Source organism: Eriocheir sinensis, chromosome 5 (genome assembly GCF_024679095.1).
Source record: "Eriocheir sinensis breed Jianghai 21 chromosome 5, ASM2467909v1, whole genome shotgun sequence".
NCBI lineage: Eukaryota > Metazoa > Arthropoda > Malacostraca > Decapoda > Varunidae > Eriocheir > Eriocheir sinensis.
In genome coordinates this window covers 26181800-26203167 of record NC_066513.1, presented here as the reverse complement: position 1 = coordinate 26203167, position 21368 = coordinate 26181800, and the positions used below count along the sequence as shown (strand labels likewise).

The following is a 21368-nucleotide window of genomic DNA, read 5'->3' as shown; positions in this document are numbered from 1 at the left end:
AGAATAGGAGAAAGAGAAGAAGGTATAGGAGGAGGAGGAAAGGAGGAGGAGGAGAGGCAAAGGAGTGCTTGAAGAAGTATAGGAAGAAGGGAAAGAAGCAAGAGGGGGAGGTAATGTAGAATGAGGAAAATGAAAATTAAAGGGGAGTCAGACGAGGCTTGATGAAGTACAGGAAAATGGAGGAGGAGTAATAGAGACGGTAGAGGAGAAGGAAAACCAAATCAGAGTGAAGTTAGAAGAGGAAAAGAGGATAAAGAGAGCCAGAAGGAGGAGGAGAAGGTAGAGAGCTTGAGAGGATGAAAAGGAAACAGGAAGAGGAACAGGGGAAGGAGGTAGAGGAAGAAGAGGAAAAAGAAATCAAGGTGAAGTCACAAGGGGCGAGGAAGGGAGGGGGTCGAGTCGAGTAAGGGTCGATGGGAAATTTTGGTGTGACATGGAGGTGGAAACCAGAGGGACTTGGATTGACGTAGAGGCAACAACGTAGCGAGGGGAGAGAGGGAAGAGAAAGGGGAGAGCGAGGGGAGATGAGGGTCTGTGATGTAAGGCGGGAGAGAGAACAACAATGCTAATGGAAGGGGAGGAAGGAGCGAGTAAAGGGGGAGAGGCAAAGCTGTGAGCTGAATGGAAGGGGAACAGCGGAACAGGACAAGAGCGAGGGGAAAGGGAGAAGGAAGTAGGGGAATAATAATAGTAGTAGGGGAGGTAGTGGAAGACCGAGAACAAGTTAAACCAGTCAGGGGAGAGAGAGAGAGAAGGAGAGGGAGAGAGGGAAAGGTAGAAAGGTAGGATGCCAATATGATCCTTTGAAGGGAGCGAGGACTGAAGGACGGGAGGAGGAGGAGGAGGAGGAGGAGAGGGAGGGAGAAATGGCTGATGCAAGGTAGGAGGAGGAGGAGGAAGGGCCAACAGGAGCACGAGAGCCTCAGTTACCTGCGGGCAGCGTTGGGGTGAAGACGTGTGGGTTAGATGGTGCGGGTCGGGAGCGCGGCAACTCGTGGGCTTCTCTTTAGGTAAACAAACCGAGGAGTCGAAAGCGGCGCCCGGACCGTCCGTGGCGCGATGTTGTGGCGTAAGCAAGTGTCCTAAGCGTCCTGCCCTGCCCCTCCTCTCCCTCCTCCCCTCCAGCTGCCCTTCAAGCCCGCAGAAACTAAGGTAAAGGAATGATAGCAGATACTAATAGGAATGCGATCACCTGTGACTTGAATTTCCGCCTTCGCTTCCGCTAACGCAAAAGAGTTATCGAGTTTATCTATCTTATTTTTTTCTCACTCTTGTTCTCTCTAAGCTCACAGAAACTCTAAGGTAAAAGAATAGCAAATACTACTAACTATGCGATCATTTCTGAATCTTTACTCGCCTTCCCATTAAAAAACGCAAGAAAGTGATCGTGTTTCTCTTTCTTTTAATTTCTCTCTCTCTTGTTCACTCTCTAAGCCCAAAAAAGTTATAAGGAAAAGAATAACAAGTGCTATTAACTCTACGATGATCTCTGACTCTCTCTACTACACCTGGATTTCTATTACCAAAGGAAAGTGATCGTGTCTCTCTCTCTCTTCTTTATTCTTTCTCTCTCTCTCACTCTCTTTCTCTTACCGCGTTGTTTTGGCGTAAAGTAGAACTGATGGGTTTCAAGTCTACTTCCTCTCCCTCCTCTTCTTCCTCTTTCTCCTCCTCCTCCTCCTCCTCCTCCTCCTCCACTTCATCTTCCTTACCCTCCTCCTCCTGGTTCGCCTCTATTATTTATTTTCTTCCATTTTCTCCAGTCTTTTTTTTCTTTTTTTCTTTTTGTTTCAAGAGGTCTTTTAAAGGACAAGCAAATTTAAAGTCCCCGGTAATGATACTCTTTTATTTCTGAGTTAATGGAGTATAATTATATTTTATTTTATTTACCACGGAGGCAAGGTAGCATTACTCCGCCGCGGTCTAATTTTCTCTCATAATTTCTTTACGTCTGTGTGCTAAATATATTCCGACGGTGAACGTTTTTGGGCGCACTCATAAAAACAAAACAAAAAAAAGAAAAGAAAAGCGAAAACTTGGATACAAAAATAGATGAAATAAACTTAGATGAACGAAAACTTAGATAAAATAAACTCAGATAATATAAACTCAGATGAAATAAACTTAGAGAAACAAAAGCTTAGAGGAAATAAACGAAAACTTAGATGGAGTAAACTTAGATGAAGTAAACTTAGATAAACAAAAGCTTAGAGGAAATAAACGAAAACTTAGATGGAGTAAACTTAGATGAAATAAACTTAGATAAACAAAAGCTTAGAGGAAATAAACGAAAACTTGGGTCAAATAAACTTAGATGAAATAAACAATAACTCAGATAAAATAAACTTAGGTAAATTGAACTTAGAAAAAAAAACGCAAACTCAAATTAAATAAAAATAAACGAAAACGAAAACTCGGGACCATGAAAGGGTTTAATACACATCGGAGTTTGCTTTTGCCTCAAGTAGAGAACCCTCGGCATTTACCTTTTCATGAGATAAACACTCACACTAAGAAAACACACACACACACACACACACACACACACACACACACACACACACACACACACACACACACTGCACTCCTCAGCTTGTATAAAGTGACTGTTATTACTGAAATATTCACGTATTTCTGTCACGAACTTAGGGTCGCGCCGCACACCTGTCCACTCCTTCCGCCTTCACCTGTATGAGACGTCTCGTGACACCTGAGCTTTACCTGGTCCTTTGCTTACCTGTTCTCTCTCTCTCTCTCTCAACCAATATTTATGACGAAACAAGAAACGAAAGCAAAAAAAGAAGTATAGATTGAACTTTCTTTTCTTTGTTTTTTTTCTCATACACAAAGATTTTCCAAGAGTAGGTCACGGACACACACACACACACACACACACACACACACACACACACACACACACACACACGAACACACACAGAAAACAAAATAGAATGAAAACCAGAACAGCAGATAAACCACCTCGGGGCTGACCTTTCCCTTCCGTCCCTGCCTTCCTTCCTCCTTCCCTCCCTTCCCTCTCTTCCTCCATCCCTCCGTCCAGCCTTCCATCCCTCCCTTCCTCCATCCCTCCATCCAGCCTTCTCTTGCATGCTATTTTTTCTTCGTTTCGTTGGCGAGGAATGGAATAAAGAAAAAAAATTAAAGGCTCCCCGTCACATAAGGAGCACATCAGAATCCATTAGGCGGCCGCACGTCTGCTCACTAATGATCAATCCGGCCAAATTAGGGGCGAGTCGGAATTAGCGCGAGAGAGCGAGACCAAGAGACTGGGAGACCGAGAGCGAGAGCGATAGAGAGAGAGAGAGAGAGAGAGAGAGAGAGAGAGAGAGAGAGAGAGAGAGAGAGAGAGAGAGAGAGAGAGAGAGAGAGAGAGAGAGAGAGAGAGAGAGAGAGAGTTGGGGGAGGTTAGAGAGAGACTGGCATTTCCTCACAAGGCAGGCGGAGGCAGGTCAGTCAGTCAGGTAGGGCAGGTATACTCGAGGGATAGAGTGACAGGTAATTCTGATTCTGGGACGGTCGGACAGACAGACAGACAGAGAGAAAGACAGAGAGATAGACGGGTGCAGAGAAATTGGTACGTAGACAGAAATACGGAGAGAGAACACTGACAAAAAGGTTGATAGAGAAAGATAGATAAACATAAAATAGCACGAAAACAAGAGAAGAAAAGAGAATAAAACGAATAGGAAGACAGAGAAAAAGACAGGTATGCAGAAACTGGTACAGAAAAGACAGAGGAAGACAAAATACATTGACAGAAAGATAGACAGAGAGACAGACAGGCAAACAGAAATTGGTACGAAAACAGAACAAAACAGAGAAAATAAACGGGAAAACAGGGAGAGAAGAAGACAAGTAAGTAGAAACAGATACTAAGAAGACAGAAAAAGGGAAAATAACAGACAGGAAGACAGAGAGGAAAGCAACCATAAAATAGCACCATGAAACAAAAAACAGAGAAAAATGCACAACAGGAAGAACTACGAGTAAGAGGGAAAGAGGTGCTTGTCTGGAGATAAAAATATAGTAAGAGGTAGGTCACAGAGAACGAGAGACACCGAGACAGAGGCACAGAGACACACAGGCCGGCACAAACTCACGGGTCACACAGGAGAAAGAGGAGAGACATAATTATCAAACGAGGTGGAAAGGTAGGCACACGGAAACCAATTAGACGGACACAAAGAAATAGGGAGTGAGATAAGGAGAAAATGGAGGCTGGCAAAGCAGACAACCATAGAGGGACAAAGAGAGGAGGAGAGACAAAGAGAGACAGAAGTAAGCTACGAGAATGGATGGTTAGGAAAATAAGTGAAAAGATGAAAGAGAGTAACGGATAGAGAATGAAAGAGAGGAGGAGGGAGAAAGAAAGTGAGACAGAGACACGCAAAGAGAATGAAAAAAAGAGAAGTGAGAAGAGAAAAATAGAGAAAAATAAAGAAAAGAAGGTGTCAACAAGAGAGAGGGAAGAGGAAGAAAAAAGTGAAACAGAGAGACAGAAATAAACTACGAAATGAATGGACGAGAACAGAAGCAAGAAGAGATGAAGGAAAAGAAAAAAGGAGATGCTAAAATTAGAAAGGAGGGACAAAAAAGTTCAGCAGAGAGACAGAAACAGAACCAAGAAGAGGTAAAGGAAAACAGAGAGATGCCAAAATGATGAAGGAAGAACAAAGACGGTGGGACAAGCAGAAAAAAAGAAATACGAAACTGAAAAGAAAGGAATATAAATGAGAAGAGATGAGGGAGAAAAGGAAACAAATAGAAAAAAATATGAAATACCAAAAATGAGAATATGGAAATCTGAATGTCTTGTAATGTTCGTGTTTTTCTTATGTTTTTCTTTTGTGTTTTTTTTCTGGATTTTGTCTGACTCACCGCATCATCCAAGGGTCTCAAAATTACACCAGTTGTTTGTCTGTCCCTTGTCTAGAAAACCATAAAGAAAAGTGGGTTATAAGAGTAATATGAACCTAAGAGTGACCACGTGAAATTGAAATATGAATAATCTTAGTTTCTGTATATGTCTGCCTGTCTGTCTCTGTATGTCTCTCTCACCTATATGAATTATCTTTGTTTCTGTGTTTGTCCGCCTGTCTGTCTCTGTCTGTCTGTCTGTCTATCTGTATTGTCTGTGTCCGGCTTTCTAACTCTTTTTCTTTATTTTCAAACACACATATAAGCAAATAGCATTTTAATATACTTTCTCCTCCTCCTTTTCCTCTTTCTCCTTCTTCTCCTCCACTTCATCATCCTTACCCTCCTCCTTCTGGTTTGCCTCTATTCTTTATTTTCTTCCATTTTCTCTAGTCTTTTGTTTTGTCTATTCTAAGCATCCTATCTCACCTGTAGATAACAAAGACCCCTATTCACCTGTACTCATTGGACAAGCTCACCCGCCTCCAACCTCTTGCCTTATGATATTTTACTTTCCTTTTCTTTACATAGTACAAAAGTTTACCTCTAATACCTGTTCTAAGCATCCCATCTCACCTGTAAATACCTGAGATCCCTATTCACCTGTACTAATTAGACAAGCTCACCTGCCCTGAACGTCCTGACTTACGATATTTTACTTTATCTTTTTTAGTCTTCAAGTTAAAAAGAAACCTGGTAAAGAAATAACGTGTTTGCTCTTCCTTGCGTTTTCTGGGGACAAAGTTATTAGCTGCCGGAAGAGCAAACAGGCAAACAGGCGGGAGGGGGAGATTAGTGTAAGCGATTCGTTCTATTATCTCGGAGGTTAAAGGGATTGTTTGTTGCTTGTTTTTTTACTCCCTTATGGATTTCTTTTTAGCGTGTTTGTGTGTTCGTGTTTTTTTTTTTGTTCCTACCTCTGTATGTGTGTGTAGTGGGGGGTGTAGAATGTGTGTGTGTTGGGGGGGGGGGTTGTGTGTGTGTGTGTGTGTGTGTGTGTGTGTGTGTGTGTGTGTGTGTGTGTGTGTGTGTGTGTGTAACTACGTCAACTTAGAACTTATGCCACTTACCCGATTTTTCTTGTCTTTTTCGCTTCGACTTTTTGTGAGAGAGAAATTCCTATATTAAGAAATCTAATAATATCATAAAGAGCAATGATTTCAGGAGAGACATATTTACTTACTTCTCGGTTTTACGTGATTTAAATACGAAAAAATTGGTGACTAACTGACTGACTGACTGACTGACTGGGTGACTGACCGAATAATTGACTGACTGACTCCCTTATGATTGAATTAAGGAATGGAGAAATGAATTACTGTAAGGAAGAATCCGTAAGAAATAAATAAGTGTGATAAGAAATGAGAGAAGGAAAGATTTTAAGAAAGGAGACGAGAATGAAAAAATGGACTGCGAAAAAGAGGGGAAGAAAGGGAGAAGTGTAGGAGACAGGAGTGGAGGACATGTCGGGAAGGGAAGGGACAGGAGTGAAAAAGACAGACATGGAAACGAAAGAACCGAATATTTCTTGGGTGTAAAATAAACTAAAAGAAGGAGGAGGAGAAGGAGGAGGAGGAGGAGGAAATATAAGAGAAGAAAAGTGGGCGAAACCAGAAGAAGGAGATAGAATTAGACTTAAGGAAGAGAAAGGAGGAGGAGGAGGCAGAAGAAGAAGCAGCAAAGAAAGACCGCACGTAGTTTGAGAATGGAGAAATACGAAATAGGAAAAAAGGAAAATACCAGAAATGAGAATAAATTGAGACACTTTTCTTGGGGTACTGACTTTGCTTCTCCTTCTGTGTCCATGAGAAGCTTCGGTGGGGCATAAAATAGTGAGAGGAGGAGGATAAGAAATGAAAAGAATGTCCATTGCTTCTTGTTTTTTTTTCTACCGTTATCAAAAGAAGAGAAGAGACGAGAAGAAAAGAGGAGAAGGGAAATGAGAGAGAGACATAGATAGACAAAGAAACAGAGAAAAGACATACACAGACAGAAAGACAAAAACACAGAAACAGATCAGGTAATAATATAAAGTCAAAGGAAGGTAAGAACGAGAAGAAAAGAGAAGAGGGGAAGTGAGAGAGAGAAATAGACAAACAAAGAAACAGAGAAAAAGACACACAGACAGAAAGACAAAAACACAGAAGCAGTTCAAGTAATAATATAAAGTCAAAGGAAGGTAAAAACGAGACTGAAAGATATAAAGTGAAGAAAAGCAATATGGAAACAAAGCAAGAGGAAATGAAGAGAGTCTTGATTTCGACAAAAGACCAAGAAAAGAGCACGAGATGAATACAGACTAATTGGTAAAGCATAATAAAAGAAAATTGACTAATAAGAACACGAATGATATGAGGAGGAGGAGGAGAAGATGAAACGTGAAAACATGGAGAAGCAGGCAGGAAAATACATAGTGGCTGTTAACAAGGTTGCCTGTATAGTGATTTGAGGTATTCGTCAGGCATAACAGACTTGCAGAACAGATTAAAGTGCTTGCTGTTCATAGGTTCGGGGTCATTCATAACTTAGATCTTATAACACAGCAAAGTATCGGGTAATATGATTTTATAGTTAATAGTTTTCGCATTGATTACTTATGCAGGAAGGTTGTTGAAGTGGCGGATGACGTGGTCTGAAAAAAGTGTGCCATTATAAACACTGCAGTGCCTCCCTTAAATTGTAAAAAGAAAACAATAACGCATAGAAGAAAAAAAAAACACAAATAGATGAAGATTCAGGAAGTGACTATGCAGGGGAATAAAAACAGAAAAAACACACACACACACAAACAAACTAATAAACATGAGTGAAGAAAACAAAACCACACGTAAAAAACACAAAAAAAACATGAATAATCGAAGCCGTCAGCATCGAAAAACACAAACACCCCAAGACGAGCCAAATAAAAGAGGGGAAGAGTGAGCGACTGGATTGAGGGTAAGAGATCAACGTGAAGAGGAAAAACAAGGCCATTAGAGAAACACGAATAAATAAACGATGTAAGTCCGAGGAGGAGGAAGAGGAGAAGGAGGAGGAAAACAAGGTGAAGAAGCTGCCGAAGGTGTGACGGAACGAGAAGAACCAAAGGAAATAAGGGAAAGAAAGGAGGAGGGAAGAGAAGAACAGATAATAGAAAAAAAAAATAATAGAAGATAAAAGAGAAGGGAAGAAATGACCAGAGAAAAGAAATGAGGAGAGAAAAAGAAAAGACAAGAAAACAAGACAGGAGAAGGAGATAAGGGAATATGCCTGAAAAAGAGAGGAATGGAGAAAGAAAAGAGAAAAACAGCATAAGACAAAAAGGAGAAAATAGTAATACAGAATAAGAATAAAAAAGAAGAGAAGTAAAGAGGAAAGGAAAAGAGAGGAAAGAGGAGCAGTGAGGAGGAAAGAGGAAAGGAAAGAAAAGCTGAGAAAAGGAGAGAAGGAAAAAATAGAGAGAGGGAACAGAGAAAAACAAACAGCAGAATGGAGAAGAGAGGGGAGGGGATGAAGTGAAGAAGAAACCAGAGGAGAGGAGACTGGAATTTAAGTGCCGAAAAGAAAGAAAAAGAGAAATATAGAGAGAAAAATAGTTGTGAGTCTCAGGTGAAGATAATGCTGGAGTCGAGAAAATCTTTGCCGAACTAGAAAAGCGAGTCTCGGGCGACGAAGACGGAAAGTGAAGACACGCAACAAGGAAAAAGAAAAGTAAGAACATGAGAAATGGAATAAAAAAATACGAAAAAAAGAAAATTCTCTCTCTCTCTCTCTCTCTCTCTCACACACATAGACAAGAAAGACAACCACAAAAAAACAACTACAACAACAGCAACAACAACAACAACGACAACAAGTAAAAAAAAAGTGAACATGCAAATAAAAAGAAAGAAATGAAAAAAACCCAGAATATATTAAAAAAAACAAGAAAAGAAAAAAAAATCTCAAACACACAGACAAGCAAGACAACCACAAGACGACCAAAACAACAACATCAACAACAGCATATGTAAAAAAATTTATTCCCACAAGCAACGTCAAGCGCATTTCAAAAAGATGAAAAATATTTATAAATAGATACCGAAATCGGGCAAGATGTTACCGCAGAGTTTTCCCCCTTCTTCTCCACCGACCCGAATATTGCAAATGACACGGCTCGGGTTGAAGCAGAAAGAACAGAAGAACATAAGAACGCAAAAAAAGGTGATAGGTATGTTATTACGGTGCGAGACACGAAGCCGAGAAGGAAATAAAAGTCACACCTGCAAGTCAAGGCAGAAAATACGCGAACAAAACAAAAATAATAAAAAAACATAAAAAAACGAAAAAATAGAGAAGATGCAAGGAGAAAAGAAAACGAGGAAATACAAACAACAAAACATACATATAAAGACGAAATAGAGGGAAAATAATAAAAGAGAGATATAATAAAAGAGGAAAATCACCAAGGAAAAAGAAAACGAGAAAATGCAAACAACAATGCTTAGAGAAAAAGACGAAAGAAGTAAGTAATATTTATGTGGGAAAGCATTACGATAAATACAATAAAACAAAGACAATAAAAGGGAAGAAAAGCGGTGCTGAAAAAAGAAAAACAAGTAAACACAAACAAAAAAACGAAGAAACTGAAAAAAAAGCAGGAAGGAAACACGATGAGGGGATAGAATACAAGAAAATATTAGCAACAAATAATTCGCGTAATGACAGTTAGAGATTACGCGCGTACCATAATGTAATAGTAAATAACCCAGTCTTTTTCTACACGCCTCAAAACAAACAAAAGCAAAAGTAAAGGGGGAGAATAGCCCTAGGAAGCGAATACAAGCAGAGCACTTAACCATCACTCAAAATTTCATAGAGAGTATATCCATAACAAACTCACTGCATTACCAGAGCCATCGCACACTCCATTCACTATTTTCATTCATTCATTACATTACGAAAGGTCACAAACACACACACACACACGCACATGCTCTCCCCCCTCACCACACACACACACACACACACACACACACACACACACACACGGAACACGTACACGAAAACAAAAAAACAACACCAACAAAATCCTTCCAAAACAATTATCAAATGGATCCAAAATAACAAGTTTACTCAGCGTGTCCGAATCTCTGACCGTGACGTTGACTTAGCCTTCCCGAGGAGCTGCAATCTGTTCGGACAAAAGGATGGAGAGTCTAAGAGCGCGAAGGAGAGAGAAGGAGAGAGAGAGAGAGAGAGAGAGAGAGAGAGAGAGAGAGAGAGAGAGAGAGAGAGAGAGAGAGAGAGAGAGAGAGAGAGAGAGAGAGAGAGAGAGAGAGAGAGGAAGGGTTAGCGGGCTTCTCCCTTTAGGCAGGTGTACATACAAGGTAGACTGGAGGAAGGGAAAGAAAGGGAAAGAATGAAAAATAAAAAGAGAAAATAGGTAGAAAACAATATTCTCTCTCTCTCTCTCTCTCTCTCTTACCTCTCTGCCCCTTTGCTAATGTGCTCTCCAAACAAATTGCCAAAATTACACAATTATGACAACACACACACACACACACACACACACACACACACACACACACACACCTCCTCCCAACCCCTCACACATACACATACCCCTCACCCCCCACATATTCATATCCCCCCTCACACACACATACCTCCCCCATCTCCCCATCGCACCAAATAAATCATTCACGCACGTAAATAATGGTCTTGACCCTTCCTAAAAGCAGACATTAATTAAACGTCCACCACAAGGTACACTCGTTACTGTCGCCATCACCAACGCAACACAAAACAACACCGCGGTCATTGATGCAACAACACAACGACTATCAACAACATCACTGTGGCCTCTGTAGCAACACATTGATTGACTTACAGCTTCATTAAACGTGACGAATATATAAAACTCATGTCCTTGTGTTGTTTGTTTTATGTTGTTGGTGTTTTCTCGTTCTGCAATGTAAATATAAACTGCAGGAGAGATACGTGACACTAGACAGACAGACAGGCAGACAAACATACAGAAATACAACCAGGATATAAAGAGAAACACAGAATCATTGAAAAAGAGTTGGAGTGAAGAATTAAGTGACATAAAAGATACAGAAACAGAGACAGATAGACAGAGAGACAGAAACACAGTCAGGACATAAAAAGAAACACAGAATCGTTGAAAAAGAGTTGTGGGTCAAGAGTTAAGTGACATGAAAGATACAGAAAAGGAGACAGACAGACAGACAGACAGATACTCGTAAAAAGATAGACACAGACAGTCGTTGGAAAAGAGTTCAGGTGAAGAGTTAACTGACTTAAAAAGAATACAGAAACAGACAGACATATACTCATACATAGACAGACACACCAAAGACTACCCCCACGCCCCACATCCCCACCCCCACACACACGCACACACACACACACGCACACACACTTTCAAGGGAGACGACAAAAAATCTTAAAGCCACTCTGTTATCGTTACTAAGTGGCTTGAAATCTTAGAGAGTGAGGACGGAATTAAGTAGCCTCCCCGCCCTCCCTCACGTATTTTAAAGCGTTATCAAACCTTCTGTCTCAGCCAATCAGCCTCAAGTTGCCACCAGGGACACGTGCGCTTGGAATACGGATTGGAAACACTTGCGATACCGGAGCGAGGGCGGGAGCGAGAGCGAGAGAGAGAGAGAGAGAGAGAGAGAGAGAGAGAGAGAGAGAGAGAGAGAGAGAGAGAGAGAGAGAGTAGAATAAACAGGCAGAGAGACAGATTGGGAATTATGAACCAAAGGGAAAAAATGGAACCATTAAAAATAGAACCGATAAAAATGGAGCCAATAAATATGGAACCAATACAAAATAAAACCAATAAAAATAGTACCATTAAAAAGGAGAACCGATATAAAAGAGAACCAATAAACTACAACCCATAAATATAGAACCAATACTAACCAGAACCAATAAAAACTAAAACCAATGATTAAATAGAACCAACAAAAAGGTCAAAACAAAACACAACAAAGGAAACGCCAAATAAAAGTGGGATCGAGGAAAGAGCCACAAAGTAAAACGGAACGAAATTAATGAAAGTTAAACAGAAGTAACGAAGTCAGGAACGTGTATTAAGAGAGAAAGAAAAAGAGGGGAAAAAAAACGAATATATACACTTATCCAGGACCAGACCGAGAAAGAGACCAGAAAATAGAAGAAAATGAAGAAGAGATATTCAGATTAAACATACCAAGAAATAAAATAAAAATAAAGGAGGAATATGATATTAGAGAGAAGTAAGAATAAGTGAGAATAAAAAGATCACAAATAAATAGTTTAAGGGAAAAAAATAATAAGAGAAAAAGAAACAGAGAAGAGAATAAAAAAAGTGGAAATAAGAAAAAATGGTCACAAATAAAATGATAAAATGAAAAAAAATGAAGCGGAAAGGAAAAGAAAAACGGGAGGTAAAAGTTTGGAAAACAAAGATAAGAAAAATCGGAAAAACAAACAAAATACGAGAAGGAAAGAAATTGAGGCTGGAAATAAATGGGCAATACTTGAAAATGAGAAGCAGGGGGGGAAGGAGGAAAGGAGGAAAGAGGAAACGGCAAAGGTGGGGGCATACTCTAAAGCTACATGTGACCTCAGTGCACATCTCCGTCACAGTATCCCTCAGCTTACCTTCCCAAAAGTTTCCCCAGGTACCCATTTATCGACCAGCCAGGAAGGGAGGATGACCAGGCGAGGGAGGAAGGAAATGGAGGAAGGAGGTAAGGAGGAAGTAAACCACGGCAAAGGTGGGAGCATACTCTAAAAGCTACACGTGGCCTCAGTGCACATCTCCGTCACAGTATCCCTCAGTTAACTTCGCCCAGGTTTCCCCAGGTTCCCTATTTTCGATCAGCCAGGAAGGGAGGATGAACAGGCGAGGGAAGGGAGTAGGATAAGGAAGAAACTGGACTGGAAATAACGTGGTGATGTTTGGGAAGGCTTAAAGGCTTGGTTGGCAGGACTGTTCAGGAAATATGATAACACAGGAGAGACGGTTCCCACGGAGACTAATAAATTCCAACGGATGGACATTAATTGCATTTTGGTGATCAATCTTTCCTTCCCGACGTCACAGGTGAACCGTGGAGAGGCAGGTGATAAAGAGAAGGGGAGGGAAGGGAAGGGAAAGTGAGAAGAGGAGGAAGAAGGCGAGGATACGGTAAACAAAGGGATAGTTTAAGTGGGATAAAGAGAGGAGAAAGAGGAGGAGGAGGGAAGGATGCAGGAAGAGGAGGAAAATCACTAGGAAAATTAGGAGGAGAGGAAATTAGGGATGAAAGGGAAACAGAGAAAAAAAAAAGAGGTAATGAGAACCAAGAGGCAGAGAATGAAATTAGATACAGAGAAAAAATGTTCAGTATGAGAGAAAGAGAGCGAGAGCAAGAGCGGGAGCGAGCGAGAGCGAGAGCAAAAGCGAGAGAGAGAGAGAGAGAGAGAGAGAGAGAGAGAGAGAGAGAGAGAGAGAGAGAGAGAGAGAGAGAGAGAGAGAGAGAGAGAGAGAGAGAGAGAGAGAGAGAGAGAGAGAGAGAGAGAGAGAGAGAGAGAGAAAAGGTGGGCCGAAAATTTTGTCCCTGAACATTTAGTCTCGTCTATAAATCCACGTGTGAGAGAGGAGGAGGAGGAGGAGGAGGGGGAGAAGGAGGAGGAGGGGGAGAAGGAGGAGGAGGAGGAGGAGGAGGAGGAGGAAGAGGAGGAGGAGGTAAAGAATGTGGAGTAGGAGAAGGAGAAGGGAGATGAGAAAGTGGTGACAATCAATAGGAAGAGGAATAAGATGGAAAAGAAGGAAAACAAAGGATAATGCAGAGGAGAAAAAAAACAGTATAAAAGGAGGAAAAGGAGAAGGCAAACAAAGAAAACGAGGATAATGCAGAGGAAAAATGTAGGAAAGAAAGAAGAGAACGAGGACGAGGAGGAGATGAGGAAGAGGAGGCCGACAGATTGAAGGAGGAGGAGGAGGAGGAGGAGGAGGAGGAGGAGAAGGAGAAGGAGGAGGAGTCAGGTGGTGTGACGGTTGATTCATCTCTAAGAGGGGTGGAAAGGGAGGAGGGAGGGGGATTAAAATGAGATGGAGGAGGAGGAGAAATGGGAGGATGAAGATGTCGAAGGCTGTGTTGGTAATGAAATAATGAAGCGAGAGAGAGAGAGAGAGAGAGAGAGAGAGAGAGAGAGAGAGAGAGAGAGAGAGAGAGAGAGAGAGAGAGAGAGAGAGAGAGAGAGAGAGAGAGAGAGAGAGAGAGAGAGAGAGAGAGAGAGAGAGAGAGAGAGAGAGAGAAATATAATAACAAATAACAATAGAATAAGATTGAATATATATGTTAAGACTACTAAAAAAATAACCCAATAAAAATACCATAACAAAATAAAACTAAAGAAACAGGAAAATAAATAACAACCCCAATTAACATTAAGAGGAAGAGAAAGGTAAGGCCAGGTAAACACAAGGAATAACAGATAACCAGGAAACTTGGTGAGGCTGCAGGAATCAGGCAGGTATTCTAGGCATTAGGTAAGGTGAGGAGGAGGAGGAGTAGGAGGGGGAGGAGAAAAGAAGGGTAGGAACGGAGTGCGGAAATGGGATGGCTCGGAGGAAGGGAAGGCAATCGAGTAAACGAGGAGAAGGAGATGAGGAGGAGAGGGAAATGAAGGAAGGAGAAGGTAAACTGGAAAAGGTAGGCAAATGGGCAGGTGAGGGAAGCTGTGTATATTGTGCTTTCAAACAGGAGGTAGAAAGAAGAGGTACAGATTTAAGAGGAGGAAGAGGTAAGGGACAGAAGGTAGGCAGTTAGGTAGGTAGACAGACAGTAAACCAGGCAAACAGGTGATAAGGGTGGCCGTGTGTATTGTGCTCTATGACGGGAGGCAGAAAAAAGGGGATGCAGAAAGGAGAGGAGGAGGAATAAGAGGAGAAGGAGAGTAGGTAGGTAGACAGTCAGGTACAGGAAGACAGGTGATAAGGGAGGCCGTGTGTAGTGCTCTCTGAGACGGGTGGCAGGAAAAAGGGGATGCAGAAGGAAGAAGGGAAGGAATAGGAGGAGGAGAAGGAGAATAGGTAGGAAGACAGTCAGGTACAGTCAGACAGGTGGTGAGAGAGGCTGCGTGTAGTGTTCTCTGAGAAGGGTGGCAGACAAGGGGGATTCAGAAGGGAGAGGAGGAGGAATAAGAGGAGCAGGAGAGTAGGTAGGAAGACAGTCAGGTACAGTCAGACAGGTGTTGAGAGAGGCTGTGTAGTGTGGCCTGAGACGGGTGGCAGAGATCAAAGGCTTTACTTCTGGCTCTGTTCCCCACGAGTCCCTGAAAGTCCTGGGCGCTGGAATGAATGTTACGCCAGCGAGACGAATGTTACGAGCGGCGAGACGTATGATATGGGGTGTTCCAATGGGTGTTCTAAGTGCCGGAATGGATGTTACGCGTGCGGTAATGAATGGAAGGCCGCTCAGATGAAAGGATTAAGGGGAATTCTTTCGTTTTTAGTGTAGATTCACGTTTTGTAGAGTTGAAATAAAGAGGCAAAGCAAAATAAGAAAAAGAGGGAAAAGGGGAAGAAGGATAGAGGAAAATAATTTATATAACAGAAAATGAAACGAGAAGGAAAGGAGACATACCAGCTAAGAAAGAAAAAAAACCCTGACAGAAAACAGTAAAAAAGAGATTATTAGTAAAGTAGTGTGATTTTGGCTTAATTTCTCTAACTGTTCTTAAATTTTGTTTGTTATGTAAATTATTAGTGGCATTAGTTGATTTTGAGCTTATACTTTTTTCTGTCCTTTATATTTTTTGTGATGTTACTTTTAATGAGTATAATAATATTTGTGTCACCGCTTAACTTCATTCGCTTTTGCTTTTGCCTATGTTCGCTATATTACTGAGTATTTGTCCATCGGGAGAGAGAGGAGTTTCGTCTGACACCCAAGGCAATGAAAAGGGAAGGGAGAGGGGAGTCAGAATGCATAAGCCACTGTGAAACTTGGTCTTGGATGCTGGAAATGCAAAACGCCGCTATCAGAACCTACTAGTGACTTGAATCGCTGTATTAGTAAGCTGAATTGAGACCCATTCTTGTCAACGAATGCAGAAGTAGAAAATGCTTGATCAAGACGTGTGTTTCCCCCATGCATCATCTACCAAATCGGAAGGAATAATTGAACTTCCTGATTCCCTAACGAAAGATTTGGTTCCCCAGAGAGTCACTCCGAGCCACCTTTTATGGGGCACCTAATCGTTACCTTGATGAATTAATTAACCTGCAAGAGGGTCACGTTACCTGGGATTTGAAAGTGAGAAAAGGGAAAGTTTTATGAGAAGTGTTAAACTATTGCCAGATGAAAGAGAGAGAGAGAGAGAGAGAGAGAGAGAGAGAGAGAGAGAGAGAGAGAGAGAGAGAGAGAGAGAGAGAGAGAGAGAGAGAGAGAGAGAGAGAGAGAGAGAGAGAGAGAGAGAGAGAGAGAGAGAGAGAGAGAGAGAGAGAGAGAGAGAGAGAGAGATTCAGAAAGCTGGCGAACCGGAGGCGGAAGAGAAAAAGAAGAAAGGAAGCGAAAGAGAACCGGAAGGGAGACGAAAATAAAACGAGGGATAAAAAAAAAAATAAGACGGAGAGGAAATGGAAGGGATGAAGAAAGGAAAAGAGGAAGGATGGAGAAATAAGTGGCGGTATAAATGAATGAAAATAGTAGAATTGGAGAAAGAGGAAATAGATAATACGGTAAAGATAGGAAAAGGGAGAGATGAAATGAAGAGGCAAAGCAAAATAAGAAAAAGAGGGAAAAGGGGAAGAAGGATAGAGGAAAATAATTTATATGATAGAAAATGAGACGAGAAGGAAAGGAGACATACCAGCTAAGAAAGAAAAAAAAAACTGAGAGAAAACAGTAAAAAAGAAAGAAAACATTAAAAAAGACACAAAACATGAGAAAGTAAAAACAAAACAAAGTACGAGCAATATTTAAAGGTACGAACCTAAATGTGAAGATATGAAAACGTACGTAACTTGAAACAGAAAAAGAAACGCACCTTGAAACTTAGAGAAACGCAAACACCGACAGAGGAAAAAAAAGAAGGAAAGAAAAAACTGTGCCAGGAATGTAATATTTTATCTCTCGCTTCCATTCATGTAATAAGTCCCTCGCTGTGTGGCTTTCATCTGTGTGTGTGTGTGTGTGTGTGTGTGTGTGTGTGTGTGAGTGAGAGAGAGAGAGAGAGAGAGAGAGAGAGAGAGAGAGAGAGAGAGAGAGAGAGAGAGAGAGAGAGAGAGAGAGAGAGAGAGAGAGAGAGAGAGAGAGAGAGAGAGAGAGAGAGAGAGAGAGAGAGAGAGAGAGAGAGAGAGAGAGAGAGAGAGAGAGAGAGAGAGAGAGAGAGTGTCGCAGGAAGAAATAAAAGAATCACACTCAAGATTTCATGACTCCAAACTTTTCACTTTTTTCTTGGACCAAATTTTTATATTTTTGTGTCTTCTTCCTGGTAATCTTTTTTTTTGTACTTTTTCATTAACTTTCTCTCTCTCTCTCTCCTTCCTTCATCATTCATTTTCCCCTTCCTCTTCTTGTGCAGTAATTCTCCTCCTCCCTCCTTCCCTCGCTCCTTCCATCTTCTCCACCCGTTCTTAATTCCCTCCCTTCCTCCCTCCCTCCATTCCTCATTCCTCTCCCCTCCTTCCAGCATGTCCTTTCCTCTCTCCTTCCTCCAATTATTCTCTCTTCTTTGCCTCATCCTCCATCGTTTTCTCACTTTCTTCCCTTGCTCATTTTCCTCCTTCTTCTCCTGCTCGTCTTGTCCTTTTCTTCGTCCAGTCTTACCCCTCTTCTTGCTCCTTACTTTCTCTCTCCTTTCTATCTGCCTTCATCTTTCGTTTCGTTCTCTTTGCCTTCCTTCCTTCCTTCCTTCCTTCATGCGTTTCCTCCTTTCTTCCTTTCTTCCTTCCTTCCTTCCTTCCTTCCTTCCTTAGTGCCTTTCTTCCTTCCTTACTTCCATCCTCATTTCCTTCCCTTTATCTCTCCCTTCCTCCCTCCCTTCCTCCTCCTTCTCCTCCTCCTCCTCCTAAGAGACGACAGGAGGAGACAGCAGCGTCAAAGAAGTTGAAGGAGACTACTTTTGGATTTACATGAGAGAGAGAGAGAGAGAGAGAGAGAGAGAGAGAGAGAGAGAGAGAGAGAGAGAGAGAGAGAGAGAGAGAGAGAGAGAGAGAGAGAGTATGTCACCCAGATGAGAAATGACAGACAGACAGACAGACAGACAAACAGAGAGGCGAACGAACATAGAAATGCAAAACAAGCATAAACTTGCAACTGTGGAAGGAAGCGGCACACTCACCCACACACACACACACACACACTCAGACACACACACACACACACACACACAAACACACACACATACGCAAAGGAAGTCTAGGAGAGCTTGCACAACTCCCCCCCCCACATTCCTCCTCCTATCCCCCCCTTTACCTCCCTCCCTCCCCCTGCCCCCATTCCCCCACCCCCCTCCCAAACACTCGGACAAAACAACTCAACTCACTTAACATTAAATTCTAAAACTTATGACCTTTTTTTTTTTTTTCTCTCCTCTCTCACAACAAGTCACTTTCCTCCCCCTGCCCTTTCTTCCTTCTCCCTCCCATTCCTTCCCCTTCGTCCCCTTCCTTCCCTCCTCCTCCTCTTCCTTCCCCCTCACCTTTCCCCCCTCCTGTCTTGTTCACCTGCCTGTTCCCTCCCTCCCTCAGCTCACCTGTTCTCACCTGGCCCATAATTCCATCAGGGACTTGATAACCCGCAGGTATTGTGTTTACATAGACCAAGGAAAGGGAGGCTAAGGGAAGGAAAGGGAGGAGAAGAGGCAAGACAAGTGGACAGTAATACGAGAGGAGAGGAGGGAGAGAGAATGAAGGGAAGAGGAGAGAGGGAGAGCAAGACCAAGGATGCGATAGGAAGAAGGGACAAAGGAGTAAAGGAAAGGTGTAGAAAGCGAGACAAGAGGACGAAGGGAAGGAAAGGATGTAAGGACTGAGGATGAGGAGACAGGGAGAGAGCGAGCTAAACAATGGTACAGTGGACAGGAAAGAGAGGAGGGAAAGATAACAACAGGAGAAGGAGAGAGAGAACAATGTAGCAGTGAACAGGTAGAGAAAAAGGAGAGGAGAGAGGGAGAATAGAAGGGGGGAAGTTAGAGCAAGGAAAAGGGACAGTGAGGAAAAAAAACTGAGGAGAGAGGATGAAAGGAGAGGGACAGCGAGAGAGAGACAGAGTAAGATAAGGGAACAGCAGGTCAACATGGGATGAGAGACAGAGGACAAAGGGGAAGGGAGAGAGAGCAAGACCAAGGGACGAAGGGTTGAGGAAGGTATGCAAACAGTGTATAATGTAATTTTTGAGTAAATTGTTATGCTATTGACTCCCCTAACAAGATCTGTCGCCCGTGTACGCTGCTCAGGTTAACTTGGAGGTTGCAGGTTGTTGCTTTCTTTATTCTGTATCAATGGAGGAAATCCAAGAGCAAAACATACACGTAAAAGAAAACCCGTTAATCACTGCTCGTACAATCATTGACACACGATAAGTTAACAAAAGTATAATCAATGCAGGTTGGAAAGTGTCTTAGTTCTGCACTTTTGAAAACATCGGAGTCAAAACATACACGTATAAGAAAACTCGTAAATCACTGCTCCTACAAATATTGACATACGATAAGTTAACAATAGTATGATCAATGTAGGTTAAAAAAGTGTCCCAGTTCTGCAACATTTGAGTCGAAACTTACACGTATAAGAAAACCCGTAAACCACTGCTACAAACAATGACACACGATAAGCTGACAAAAGTATAATCAATGCAGGTTGGAAAAGGGTCGTAATACCCCCATTCTGAAAGCTTTGAGTCGAAGGAAAGAGATATATTATTTTTTACAGTAAAAAAAGCAGTTAAAGGGCAAAAAAAAAGCAACAATGAAAGAAAAAAAGCCCGCTAAACACTGCCCCTATAAAAAAGAGTTCAGAAGACAAAGTAAGTGACAAACAGTGAAAGAATTGATACACGGGTGAATTTTTGCATTAGAAGTTTTGACAGCATAGTGAATAACAAATACGAGAAAGTTGAAAGTTGCTGGTTTTCTATAAAGATTGGATAACGTTTCTAGAGCAAAGAGTTATAGAACTTTTCATGTAGTAATAATGTCTGGAGTATGAACGTATATGAAGGTTTGTACATGTTCCGAACTTTCCTCTCTGATTATATGCAGACTAATACGCATGTGGTAAGTATCTATTCTTGCATGATGAAAATACACACACCTGTCAATTAATATACATACACACATACACAAACAGCCCTCCCCTTCATACACAAATACACAAACATACATAAATAAACACACACACACACACACACACACACACACACACACATCGCATATACATCGACTCAAAACTTCATATTTACACACGAATCCAACATTCAAAACACACACGAACATACCTGACCTTGTGTACACCTCGAAACGCACCCCCCAAAAAAAACGCACACGACTCGGCACGTCCTCAGTCCGCGCACACAGACACACATGAATACACATGCTCACGTTCATTCACTTTGCATCCGCTAAGTAATGGAGAGAAGGAAATTTTTCATGAAGCTAATTGCGACGGAATAACTGAGGAAGACGTTGCTGAAAATTACACAGATGAAATACATGTTGCAAAGGGCGAGAAAACATAGTGCTATATATTTTTCCTCTGTTTATCATCACCTCTCTCTCTGTTAATCTGTTTCTCTCTATTTCTGGCACGTAAGCAAGCACATACACATATACACAACGAGGAAATACATGTTGCAGAGGGCGAGAAAACATAGTGCTATATATTTTTCCTCTGTTTATCATCACCTCTCTCTCTCTATTAATCTGTTTCTCTCTATCTTTGACACGTAAACAAGCACATACACATATACACTCCGAGGAAATACATGTTGCAGAGGGCGAGAAAACATAGTGCTATATATTTTTCCTATGTTTATCATCACCTCTCTCTATTAATCTGTTTCTCTCTATCTTTGACACGTAAACAAGCACATACACATATACACACAGAGGAAATACATGTTGCAGAGAGTGAGAAATATAGTGCAACACATTTTTTCCTGTTTTTTATCACCTCTCTCTCTCTGTTAATCTGTTTCTCATTATCTTTGACACGTAAGCAGGCACATACTCACACACATACACACAGAGAAAATACATGTTGCAAAGAGCTAAAAATCTAATACAACACATTTTATCCTTTTTTTTATCAACTCTTTCTTTCGGCTAGTCTGTTTGTCTGTATCTTTGGCACGTAAGCAAGCACATACTCACATATACACACACAGAGGAAAGAGATGTTGCAGAGAGCGATAAATCTAATACAACACATTTTATCCTTTTTTTTATCAACTCTTTCTTTC

General features: G+C 41.5%; 1 protein-coding gene across 3 annotated transcripts in view; it reads left to right on the top strand.

The window, feature by feature from the left end:
- Window positions 1-935: 935 nt before the first annotated feature.
- Window positions 936-21368, top strand: part of LOC126985699 (carbonic anhydrase-related protein 10-like) — a 148618-nt gene continuing 128185 nt past the window's right edge. For 2 of the 3 annotated variants that reach the window (XM_050840864.1, XM_050840855.1), the window contains exon 1: window positions 941-1152. The gene's annotated coding sequence lies outside the window, so the exon portion shown is untranslated. Of the gene's footprint in view, window positions 1153-21368 lie in introns of all 3 variants that reach the window. The other variant, XM_050840874.1, reaches the window with a different exon arrangement.